The following is a 12,507-nucleotide window of genomic DNA, read 5'->3' as shown; positions in this document are numbered from 1 at the left end:
TAGGAATTTTTATGATTTTCTCAATAACATTTCCTTTACTCTAGCTTACTTTATTTTAAGAATATAGTATAATACATATAACATACAAAATGTGTTAATTGACTTTTTATTATTGCTTAGGCTTCTGGTTGATAGAAAGCTATTAGTAGTTAGGTTTTTGGGAAGTCAAAAGTTATTGTCAAATGCATTGCTAGTCAGGTATTTCTTATAGACTCTTTAAGGAAAAGAAATAAGAAATACATTTATTTTCTGAAGATTTTATTTATTTATTTGAGAAAGAGCACAACCATGGGGAAGCAGGCTCCCCATGAGCAGGGAGCCTGATGTGGGACTCCATCCCAGGACCCTGGGATCATGACCTGAGCCAAAGGCAGACATTAACCAAACTGAGCCACCCAGGTACTCCAAGAAATACATATTTTTAAAAGATCATGAGGTCATGCTGGCATTTCCAATTCAGATAAAACAGTATAAGATTTCCCCCTAAATTTTTTTAAAAGATTTTATTTATTTATTTGACAGACAGAGATCACAAGTTGGCATAGAGGCAGACAGAGAGAGAGGAAAGGAAGCAGGCTCTCTGCTGGGCAGAGAGCCCGATGCTGGGCTCGATCCCAGGACCCTGGGATCATGACCTGAGCCGAAGGCAGAGGCTTTAACCCACTGAGCCACCCAGGTGCCCCCCCCTAAATTTTTTTTTATCATTCTCCTCCCCCCTAATTTTTTTGACTTTATGTTTGGATCCCTTTTCTCTTTCACTAAATATCTTGATTCCTAAAAATATTACATATTGTCTTACAATATACATTTAAATGGTTTCAAAATTACAATATTAAGACTAACATTAAAACTAGTGCATACATTATAAGATTTCTCTGAAGTTTTTTTTGTGCTTGGAATATATCCTACTAATGGTGTATAGTCAGAACACTGTGTTTAAATGTCACTTGAGATAATCATTTAGTTTGAGTGGTTATGTTTTTCTTGTTTACATAGTTTCATTTATTTCAATTTATTTTCCATTTTAGCATTTTTCTTTCTGATTTGGTTCAATCTTTGAATATGTGAAACACTTCCATGAAGCAAAAGCAAAAGGTTATAAAAAGGTAACTTTGTACTTTAAATAGGTGAAATAAATGGTATGTGGATTATATGTCAAAAAGCTTTTATGAAAAAATAAAGCAGTTGTTAAAAAAGGAAGAAAAGCTATGTATATTTGCATATAAAAATACTTAAATGGAAGTTTAAAAAAAGGCATACTCAAAGGAGTTTCCCTTTCCTCTCTATCCGTTCCAGCCAGTCTTCTTCCCTAGTAAGTTACCCTCTTATTAGGTTTTAATTTACCCTTCAAGTGTTTCTTATGCAAAAACAAGCAAATATATATATATATTCTTTTCCTCATTTTTTTCTTACACAAAAGCCAGCATATCATACTGTACTTTTTCCTTCCTTAACACTATATCTTATAGATTACCCCCATGGGAGTACATATAGACAGCTTCAGGAATTGCTTTTTTTTCTGTTGCTGTTGTTGTTTTTTAAGTAAGCTCTATCCTTGCTGGAGAGGAGAGGGGTATGGGGGATGAGGTAGCTGTGTGATGGACACTAGAGAGGTTATGTGTTGTGGTGGGTGCTCTGTATTGTGTAAGACTGTTGAATCACAGGGGTGCCTGGGTGGCTCAGCCTGCTTCCTCCTTTCCCTCTGCCTGCTTCTCTGCCTACTTGTGATCTCCATCTGTCAAATAAGTAAATAAAAAAATCTTTAAAAAAATTTTAAAAAGACTGATGAATCATAGACTTGTAGGCTTGAAGCAAATAATATGTTATATGTTAATAATAAAAACAAATAAAAATAAATAAGAAAAAAAAAGTAGCCTCTATCCCCAACAGTGAGCTTGAATTCACTACCCAAGATCCAGAGTTGCATGCTCTACCAACTGAGCCAGTCAGGCTCCCCTAGAAATTGCTTTTTTTTTTTAAAAAAAAAAGCAACATTTACAATTGTGACTTCAGATTTCATAAAATGTGTAACTGTGTTATATTTGTTTCCTTTAAAAAAAATACTGATTCCTTCATTTGACTTCTAGAAGCATCCCAAATTCCCAAGTTGGCACTGATGTCTTTCCAAGCAAATATTTTTAAACCAATCACTACTTTCTATTCAATGTAAAGTTTTTACTAAGTACCAGTAAAATGAGAGGCTTTGTAAGGACTTAAGTAATAGGGCCATTCTTGTCTGGAAGAAAAGTTTTGGGGAAAACTTCAGTTATTTTCGAGATATATATTTTATGTTCTCAACAAATTTTTTTAAAAAAGATTTTATTTATTTATTTGACACAGAGAGAGATTACAAGTAGGCAGGCAGAGAGAGAAGGGGAGCAGGCTCCCTGCTGAACAGAGAGCCTGATGCGGGGCTCGATCCCAGGACCCTGAGATCATGACCTGAGCCAAAGGCAGAGGCTTAACCCACTGAGCCACCCAGGCGCCCCTCAACAAATATTTTTTGATGAGTGTCATCATTATGCACCCATGCTGAAAGCCCATCTTCGATCAATTGCCAAGTTTTGTGATTTCATCTCCTAAGTATCTTAAATCTATCCTCTCTGTTACCTACCACTTCCTCCAGATCTCATTTTCTCTGGTTTGGATCACTGTTAGAGCATCTCAAAATTCTCCTTCTCGAGGCCAGAGGGCTTTAATAATGCAAATCAGATCACGACCACACCAAGAGTAAAATCCTTCAGTGGTTCCCCAATGCCTCATCATTTAAAGGTAAATTCCAAGCTCTCTGACATATCTAAGGTCTTTTAAGTTCTGACCCCTGCTTTCCCCACCAGCCTCACCTCACATTTCACGCTCCCGCAACAAAATACCTGGTAGTTGCACACCCCCTACTCTTTCTGAGTCTCCACTGCCTGGAATGCTTGGTTAACTTCTCAGAAACAAAGCTGGTTGGGGTAGAATCTAGGAAACCAGTGTTTCTCCAGAACATACTTTCCCAAATCGGGGTCTTTCCAAAAATTTTTAAAAATATGTAAGAAGTTCATATTGGCAGTTACAAGTTATTAAAATGCACAAACAGGAGGAAACAGTTAGGGACAGGATGAAGATCCCCAGATCAGGTAGCAAAGGAAGTCATCTCTGTTTTACTTCCCCACCAATAATGGCGTAGACCCCGCCTCTGGAGGCTAGACCCTACGAGCATCTCTAGTATCTCCAACTGCTGTAAGACAATTCGGGTATTCTACCCTCTAAAAAGCTCTCCTGTTCCTCCTACCCTACTTGCATTGGTGTCCCCTCTTCGAAATTCCCAATGCCCTAGGCTAAATTGTTTGCCTATCAAGCGGGAAAGTGTCCGAGGGCAAGGAACAGTGCTTATTTATCATTATGGAGCCAGAGTCCAGCACTATCTCTAGCACGCGGTTGACATTCAATAGAATTTATTGAATAAAGGACTAAATAAATGACAGAGCCTTCTCAGAGCTTACTTTCCCTTTCATTAAAGAGCTTCTCCCAGACTCCGCCCCAACCTTCTTTAAAGCTCCGCCCCTTCCCGGAGTGAAGCTCCGCCCACCCGCCCCCGCCAGCTTAGGCTCCGCCCCTTTCTCTTAAAGTCTGCACAAACCTACGCGAGTTTGGCGCCAACCGTGTTTTTTTTTTTCCGCCCTCCCAAAGGCGGGAACTAGTTATGTGCGCCGGGACGTACTTTACGTCTGGTCTGATTGGCCATGGATGCTCAGTCCCGCCTTCGCGTCCTGAGTGCGTTCTGGCATTGGTGGAGATGCGTGGGAGACCTCGGTGTCCAGAAGGGATCCCCGGCTCTCTTGGGCTAGGCAGGGCGGGTAAGTTGATTTGGGGGTCTGGTCCGCTCGGGGCTGTTGGGGAAGAGACTGAATGGCGTGGTAGTGCCCCGGGCGGAAGCCGGCGATTTCTGGGGAGCCAGGGAGTCCAAGGGAGCCGCGGAGTCGGGGGAGGGGGGCGCGCCTGATGTCCGGGGCCCGCAGGTAGCTGCGTTCCTGCCGCCCTCGGGTGCAGTTTCTGGGTTCTCATTCGTTTCGCTCTTTGGTTCCTCGAGAGTATCCAGGGGTGCTTGGGACGAGCGCACGTAGGAACTGCCCTTTCGACTGCTCCTCCCGCCCCTCCCCCCCAAACCAGTCTTGTCTTGGAATGTACTCCTTACAGCTTTCTGATGCGATTCTGGAGGAATGTGTCTTTCCTAAGTGTCAGATCATCATTGATGTTGGTTGTTTCCGAGACTGTAATACCCGGAGAAGTTATCTTGATCTCCACAACGCCCAGAACAGCGCCTGACACATAGTTGGCCCCAACTCAGATGTTAATGTAGAATTAGCAGAAGCGCAGGGTTTGTGCTTCAGGGATCAAGTTGGCGTTGACTCTGATTCTGTCCTAGTCTTTCCCGAATTCTTCCTGGTCTTTTCCATTCTCCACACCTACAGCTCCAAACCTTTCCCCTTCCTCAGTGCCCCTCCCCCATCTTGCTCAGTGCTGCTTTGATTGGAGTGGGACTGAGACCAGGGCAAGAATTCCCCAACCCCCACCCCAATTATCTTCTAGCGTTTCTTACCATTTCACGAGAGGTGGCCCCCTTTCGAGAAAAAATTATACTTTTATCCCTGGCGAATATTTCTGATTTTGTCATTTGGCTTTAATGAAGGAGCTGGAATCTAATCCTAGATATGCCACTTATCAGCTGTTTGACCTTGGAGCAAATTTCTTAATCATTTGTTATTTGTTTCCTCATCTATAAAACGGGAAAAAGAATAGTATGTACTTGATGGGACTTTGAGAAGATTGAAATCAATGTATTTGGAACATTTAAGGCCCAGGCATATAGTGTTCAGTTTATGTAGCGTTTGTTATTATTTTCCCTTTACACTTTCTTCAGGAATCTTGCTGTATTACATTTAGCCTTTCCCATGAACCTTAAAATACACTCTCCTCTCTGGGCTTTTTCCTTTTTTTCTCTACAGATGCTTATTTCAGTCTTTCGTTGTTGTTTTTTTTTTTCTTTTTTGAGGGAAATTGCCTTTAGACTGTCTTTTTAGAACATTGTCCTGTCACAAAAGACAAGGTAATCCTTCTCTCATATGCTTCGTCTTCACATCTGAACCCATTGGGATTGTTCGTAAAATGATTATGAGTGACCTTGCAGCAATTTTCTTTCATCATCATGGTTCTCAACATGTAAAATTTTGCCTCTCCACTTTGCATAGGTGCAACACTTCCTCTGTCAGTAGTACCTTGGATTATATATTGAGATCCTCATTTGGGGGAAGGTGAGAGCACATGTGAATAAACCCCCCTTTCCAAGGGATTCTGGTGCATAATCCTTCTTCCTCCTCCCTCTTCCAGGAGAATCACTGGCCTTTGTGATTTCAAGAGAGTAATCTGACCTTTACCAAGGATATTTTGTCCTTTGTGCTGCACACTCTAGTTTTCAGTTATCTTTTAGACATCTTTACCTGCATGTCCTACAGATAATTCATCCTATTTTCTTTGGTTCTCTATTTCAGTTAAAGGTGTGACTACCTTGTTATCAAAGCTAGGAACTTCAGAGTTGTCATGAATAAATTAGGAATATCAGTAATTCAACAGATACTTTTTTTATTACCTACTGACTTGCAAGGCCTTGTGCTGAGAGCTGGGGATACACTGATGAACAGACAGAGCCAGTCCTGGTCTTCATGGAGCTTACAGTCCAGTGGGTGAGATGGACATTTCTTTAGGAATTTCCACAAAAATGTAATCATAAATTGAAAAGAGGCCACATAGAGAAAGGACACAGTGGTATAAGAATATAATAGAGAGGGCCCAACCTAGTGGTGAGAGGGGGTAGCCAGGGAAGGCTCAAACATTACTTAAGTCAAAATACGAGAGACGAATTAAGTGACAGTGGAGCATTGAGGAAAGAGCACTCCCTGCAGAGGCCCTGTGGTGGGAGAGAACAAATGCCATGTTCAAGGAGCTGAATGAATGTCTGTATGATCAAGGGTAAAGACTGCTGGGAAATGGGTAAGAAAGATGCAGACTAACTGTAATTGTGGGCAGGGGCCAGGTCACTCTGGACTTTGTAAGCAAAATTGTGACAAAAGTTGTTTTTTAATCTAAAATCAGTAGGAAGCACTGATGGGTTTTACGCAGAGGGGGGGAACATGATCAGATTTGTATTTTTTTAAACTTTTATTTATTTATTTGACAGAGAGACACAAGCAGGTGGAGCAGCAGGCAGAGGGAGAGGGAGAAGCAGGCTCTCCACTGAGCAGAGAACCTGAAGCGGGCTGGATCCTAGGACCCTGGGATCATGACCTGAGTTGAAGGCAGACGCTTAACCAACTGAGCCACTCAGGTGCCCCCAGATTTGTATTTTGAAAAGACAACTCAGGTTGTGGTTTTGAAGTGGTCAGGAGTGGACATTTGAATACACTTTCCATGAAATCTTTTGGATTCTCTGTAGAAATTTCCGATCTGCTTGTTTATTTCCACTGCTTATTACTTCGTTACCCTTCATTATCTCCGGTACTGTTTTAATAGTCTCTGTTTTTTGCTACTAATATTTTCTGTACTCTTATTGCTAGATAGAGTTAAATTTGCAGATTTGATCTGCAAATGCAGATTTGATCATGATATTCTTTTTTTTCTTCAAGATTTTATTTATTTATTTGGCAGAGAGAGACAGAGAGAGAGAGAACACAAGCATAGGGAGTGAGGGAGGGAGAAACGGGCTTCCCATCAAGCAGGGAGCCCAATGTGGGGCTTGACCCCAGGACCCTGGGACCACAACCCGAGCTGGAGGCAGATGCCTAATGACTAAGCCACCCAGGCGCCCTGATCATGATATTCCCTTGCTTTAAAAACCTTCAGTGGTTTTTCCCATTTTGTGCTGGATGAAGTCCAAGTATCTTAATTGTGTAATATATAACCTAACTTTTCTAAAACCTCAATTTTCAAATTCTAGTATGTGTGTATTCACACCCGGAGTTGTTTGTGAGCTCATAGATGTAGTGGAGAGATGGTATCAGGAATTGCATTTGCAAACAGGAACCCATTTTGACTGAATCTTGGGATATGGAAAACCTCAGGAGAGTGAATGATGGGGTTAGAAAGTAGGCATCAGTGTGTATTAAGGTAGGGTGTTTGGACTTTATTCAGTAGACATTGGGAAGTAATGGGAAGTTTTTTTTTTTTTTTTAAGATTTTTATTTATTTATTTGACAGAGATCACAAGTAGTCAGAGAGGCAGACAGAGAGGAGGAAGCAGGCTCCCTGCTGAGCAGAGAGCCTGATGCGAGGCTGCATCCCAGGACCCTGGGATCATGACCTGAGCCGAAGGCAGAGGCTTTAACCCACTGAGCCACCCAGGTGCCCCAGTAATGGGAAGTTTTTTAGCAGGAAGTGATAAAAGCAGGATTGCTTCAGAAAAACTAACCCAACAGTTATGTGTAGTATGTATTTGGAGAGAGGAGATAATTAGGTCACTATAGCAGAGCCTGAAATAAAATTCTGATGGCAAGAATGAGGATAAATGGGAGAAACATTGCAGGCTAGTATCTGTAGGCTATTAGGGAGTGCTAGTGCTACTCAAAGAAGTAGAGATGTCAGGAGGTGACAGATATTGATGGAAAGATTATCTCTTTTGGTTTTGGACTTGGTGAATTTGGACTTAAAGGAATGTGTCTGTTAACTTTAGCCTATTATTGCTGACTCTTGGTTTGTGTTTTAGTATGAACAGTTCCTAATGTTCAAGCACTCTGAGGTGGCAGCAGAGGAGTCTATAAATCTGATCCGGTACCCCTACTTTTTGTGGCAGTCCTTATTCTTTAGCCCTTACCCCTTGTATTTGCTCAGCAAATGTTTACCCAATGAAATAAATTTTGCTTTGCAGTTGTAGTAAGTAAGATACTGATGTCCAGGATTTCATTGCCTTTGGACAGCATTCAAATACATATTTTATTGTTTTCAAATACATTTTTATAAGGACCCAATAGCATTTCGAGCTTCTTAAGTTAATTCAACAATGTTTTGGGTCAAAGGTTTTTGACCTGGGAGTGAAACACAGGTTAGGCATCAATAGGATTTTGGCTTTAGTGTGGAAAGTGGTGGAAGGAGGGACCCCTGGGGGGCTCAGTCAGTAGTTAAGTGTCTGACTTGATTTTGGCTCAGGTCAGGATCTCAGGGTTGTGAGATCAAGTCCTGTGTCAGGCTCAGTGCTGGACTTGGAGTCTGCTTAAGATTTTCTCTCTTCCTCTCCCTTTGCCCCTCTCCCCAAGCTCTCTCTCTCAAAAATAAATAAATAAATCTTTAAAAAATAAAGGGCAGTGGTAGAAGGAAAAATGTATTGGTAGTATGGAAACTAGCCAGAAGATTAAAAAAAAAAAAAAACAAAACTGTTATCTTTGGGACACCTGGGTGGCTCAATTGGTTAAGCTGTTGCCTTCGGCTCAGGTCATGATCCCAGGGTCCTGGGGTCGAGTCCCACATTGGGCTCCTTGCTCAGTGGGGAGTCTGCTGCTCTCTCTGCCTCTGCCTGCCACTCTGCATGCTTTGTGCTCTCTCTCTCTCTGACAAGTAATTAAATAAAATCTTAAAAAAAAACTGTTATCTTTTATTCTTTTGTTTAAAGATGTTATTTATTTGGGAGAGAGAGAAAGAAAGAGAAAATGTGAGTGGAGGAGGGGCAGAGAGAGAGAGCGAAGCAGATTCCCTGCAGAGCAGGAAACGACTGCTGGGCTGCTGGGCCCCATCCCAGAACCCTGGGATCATACCCTGAGCTGAAGGCAGATGCTTAACTGACTGAGCCACCCAGGCACCCCAGCTATGATATTTTGTAATAATTTAAGTGAGAAATAATTATATCAGAAACTGAATAACTAAATGGAAATAACTAAATGGAATAACTAAATGGAAAGGAGACATTAAATTTGAGAGATTTAAAAATAAATCTGTCAAGAATTTGTGATTTTAAGTTTGGATAAAGGAAAGTAAGTGTTGATATAATAAAAGAGTGAAAGATAATGGAAGTTTGTAGCTTGAGAATGAATTGAGGCAGGAGATGATTGTTTATATTTCCCATATCCGGGCATCTACCCTATTTGCTTTCTTCCATTATTATGTCTCATATTCTTTTCATTCCTACTGTCTCCACCTTGGGTTATCTTATTATGTGGACTCTCATAATACCTTCCTTCCCAGTTTATTTTCCTACACTTTCGTCTTTCCAGTTCATTCCACACATTTATCTTTCCATTTCTTTATACTGTTTCTAACTCAAAAACCTTCAGTACTCTGAGCTTCTGCATGTTCAAGACCAGATTGCTTGGACATTTAGTATCTTCTGTTTGACTCTAATTATGACAGTCTTATCTTCCAATCTTTTTCTGCCTGAGGGCCATCCATATATGCCTTCCCTCCAAAATTAAGGGTGTTCTCGTAGGAATCTACATGTCTCCACAGATAACTCCCACTCTTCCGGTGATATGCAGGTCCTTCTACAAAGCGAGTCATCAGCAATGTGTATTTTATTCTCTGCACATCTTTGCTAACATTTGAGAGTGATAGTGGATACAGTGGGGCATGAGGAGTACTTCTAGGGTGCTGATAATGATCTCTTTCTGAATTCAGGTGGCAGTCCAATAGATGTGCTTCGGTTGTCCAGAATCATAGGACTGTATACTTACGATTTGTGCTTTGTTCTGTATTTATGTTACACTTCATAAAAGGCTTACTCCCTTTCTGTCAAAACAAAAAAAAGGCCTGACTCTCCTAGGCCCTTTACACTTCAATTTGAATCTTTTTTTTTTTTTTTAAGATTTTATTTATTTATTTGACAGACAGAGATCACAAGCAGGCAGAGAGGCAGGCGGAGAGAGAGAAGCAGGCTCCCTGCTGAGCAGAGAGCCCGATGCGGGGCTTGATCCCAGGACCCTAGGATCATGACCTGAGCCAAAGGCAGAGGCTTTAAACCATCCAGGCACCCTTAGATTTTATTTTTGAATAATCTCTACACCCAGTGTGGGACCCAGACTTAAAACACTGAGATCGAGATCTCTTGTTCTTCTGACAGCTGGCTAGGCACACCTTGTTTTTGTTTTTTGTTTAATGTCTTGCTGGATGCATTGGCTAATTTTTTTTAAGGCTGTTTTTATCCTCATAGGGAAGATTGGCCTATAGTTTTCCTGTCTTGTAATTTTCTAACTTTGTCCTATTTTCGATGTCTACACTATCCTAACTTTATGAAATTTTTTGTCTCTTAGCCTTTTTTTCCCTTTCTGCTGTTTGGAATATATTATATTTTTTATGTTCTTTGAAGGTATTGTAGACTTCATTTGTAAAACTGTCTGAGCTTGTAATTTCTTTTTGAATAGATTAAGTACTGTATCAAATTATCTAATCGTCCTAAATATGTCTGTGTTTTCTATTTCTTCTTGAGTGAGTTTTGGCCAGTTACATTTTCTGAAAAACTGTCCCATTTCTTGAGCTTTCTTTCAGGAGTATTTTTTTTCTTCAAGTTTTCATTTAAATTCCAGTTAGTTAACCTATAGTGTAGCATTAGTTTCAGATGTAGTCTAGTGATTAATCACTTACATAGAATACCCAGTGCTCATCAGAATAAGTGCCCTCCTTAATTCTCATCACCCATTTAACCCATCCTCCTTGCCCATTTCTCCTCCAGCAACCCCCAGTTTTTTTCTCTATAATCGAGAGCCTGTCTGGCTCTGCCTCTGTCCTTTTATTTCCCCACTTTGTTCATCTATTTTGATTCTTAAATTTCGTATGAGTGGAATCATATGGTATTTGTCTTTCTCTGATTTATTTTGCTTAGAGCTTTCTTTCTTTCTTTCTTTTTTTTAAAGATTTTATTTATTTATTTGACAGACAGAGACCACAAGTAGGCAGAGAGGCAGGCAGAGAGAGAGGGAGGAAACAGGCTCCCCGCTGAGCAGACAGCCCAATGCGGGGCTCGATCCCAGGACCCTGGGATCATGACCTGAGCCGAAGGCAGAGGCTTCAACCCACTGAGCCACCCAGGTGCCCCTAGAGCTTTCTTTCAATAATGGAATATCTGCTGTAGGTGAAGCTGTCACTCTTTTCTTATTCCTAATGTTTGTACCTACTTTCTCTTGACTAGTTTGGCCCAGGATATGCCTATTTAATTTGTCTTTTCGAAGAACCACCATAAATATAAATGTATTTATTCATCTTTACTTTATTTTTTTTAAAGACTTTATTTATTTATTTGAGAGAGAAAGAGCATGAGAGGGGAGAAGGTCAGAGGGAGAAGCAGACTCCTCGCAGAGCTGGGAGCCCAATGTGGGACTTAATCCTAGGACTCTGGGATCATGACCTGAGTGGAAGGCACTGGCTTAACCAACTGAGCCACCCAGGCACTCCTATTTATTCATCCTTATAGTGCTTGTTGCTTTTTATTAATTTCTGTCCTTTATGTGTTTCTTTCTTTGTTTTTTTTGTTTTGTTTTGTTTTGTTTTCATTTATTTGATAGACAGAGATCACAAGTAGGCAGAGAGGCAGGCAGAGAGAGGGGAAGGGAAGCAGGCTCCCTGCTGAGCAGAGAGCCTGACACAGGCTCGATCCCAGGACCCTGGGATCATGACCTGAGCCGAAGGCAGAGGCCTTAACCCACTGAGCCACTCAGGCGCCCCTCTTTGGTTTTTTTTTTAAACTATACACATTTATTGGACCTTTTTCTAACTTCTTTTTTTTTTTAAATAAAGATTTTATTTATTTATTTGACAGAGAGAGAGATCACAGTAGGCAGAGAGGCAGGCAGAGAGAGAGGGAGAAGCAGGCTCCCCGTGGAGCAGAGAGCCCGATGCGGGGCTCGATCCCAGGACCCTGAGATCATGACCTGAGCCGAAGGCAGTGGCTTAACCCACTGAGCCACCCAGGCGCCCCTTTTTCTAACTTCTTGAGTTGGATGATGAACCCATTAATACTTTGTCTTCTTTTCCTCTAAAAGTATTATTTTGATTGTATTCCACAAACTTTGCTTTATGGTGTATTCATTGTGATTCAGTTCTATGTTTCCCCATTTCTATTACTATTTGTTCTTTGATCTATCCTTGCAAATTTCCAAAGCAGCTGGGAAATTTAAGAGCGCATTGTTAACTTTGAATTTTATTTTATTTTATTTTATTTTAAAGTGGGCTCCCTGCACACCATGGAACTTGAACTCAAGACCCTGAAATTAATAATCATGCACTGTACAGACTGAGCCAGACAGAAACCCCTGAATTTTGTTGGTTTTGATAAAAGCTCGTTCTCTGATACTTGTTGATACAAGTTCTGATATAATTTCTGATACAAGTTCTTTGATACTTGTTAAAAATTACTGTCATGACCGTCAGTTCTTATAGATGTACCTGAACATTATATAAGTTCTCTGAATTATTGCATGCAGAGATACAAAATCACGTTAGATCTGTTAGTTTTGTATTCAGACTTGTATCATTAATTAACACTTTGATCAG

The 12,507-nt window shown here is 40.8% G+C and overlaps 1 protein-coding gene across 1 annotated transcript in view; it reads left to right on the top strand.

Moving 5' to 3' along the window:
* The first annotated feature begins 3,763 nt into the window (after positions 1-3,763).
* The window catches only part of CASP8AP2 (caspase 8 associated protein 2), a 37,428-nt gene continuing 28,684 nt past the window's right edge, over positions 3,764-12,507 (top strand). Inside the window, exon 1 of the mRNA XM_080806719.1 lies at positions 3,764-3,842. The gene's annotated coding sequence lies outside the window, so the exon portion shown is untranslated. The remainder of the gene's footprint in view (positions 3,843-12,507) is intronic.

Source organism: Martes martes, assembly GCF_963455335.1.
Source record: "Martes martes genome assembly, chromosome: 6".
Classification (NCBI taxonomy): domain Eukaryota; kingdom Metazoa; phylum Chordata; class Mammalia; order Carnivora; family Mustelidae; genus Martes; species Martes martes.
This window is presented reverse-complemented; position numbering and strand designations above follow the sequence as displayed.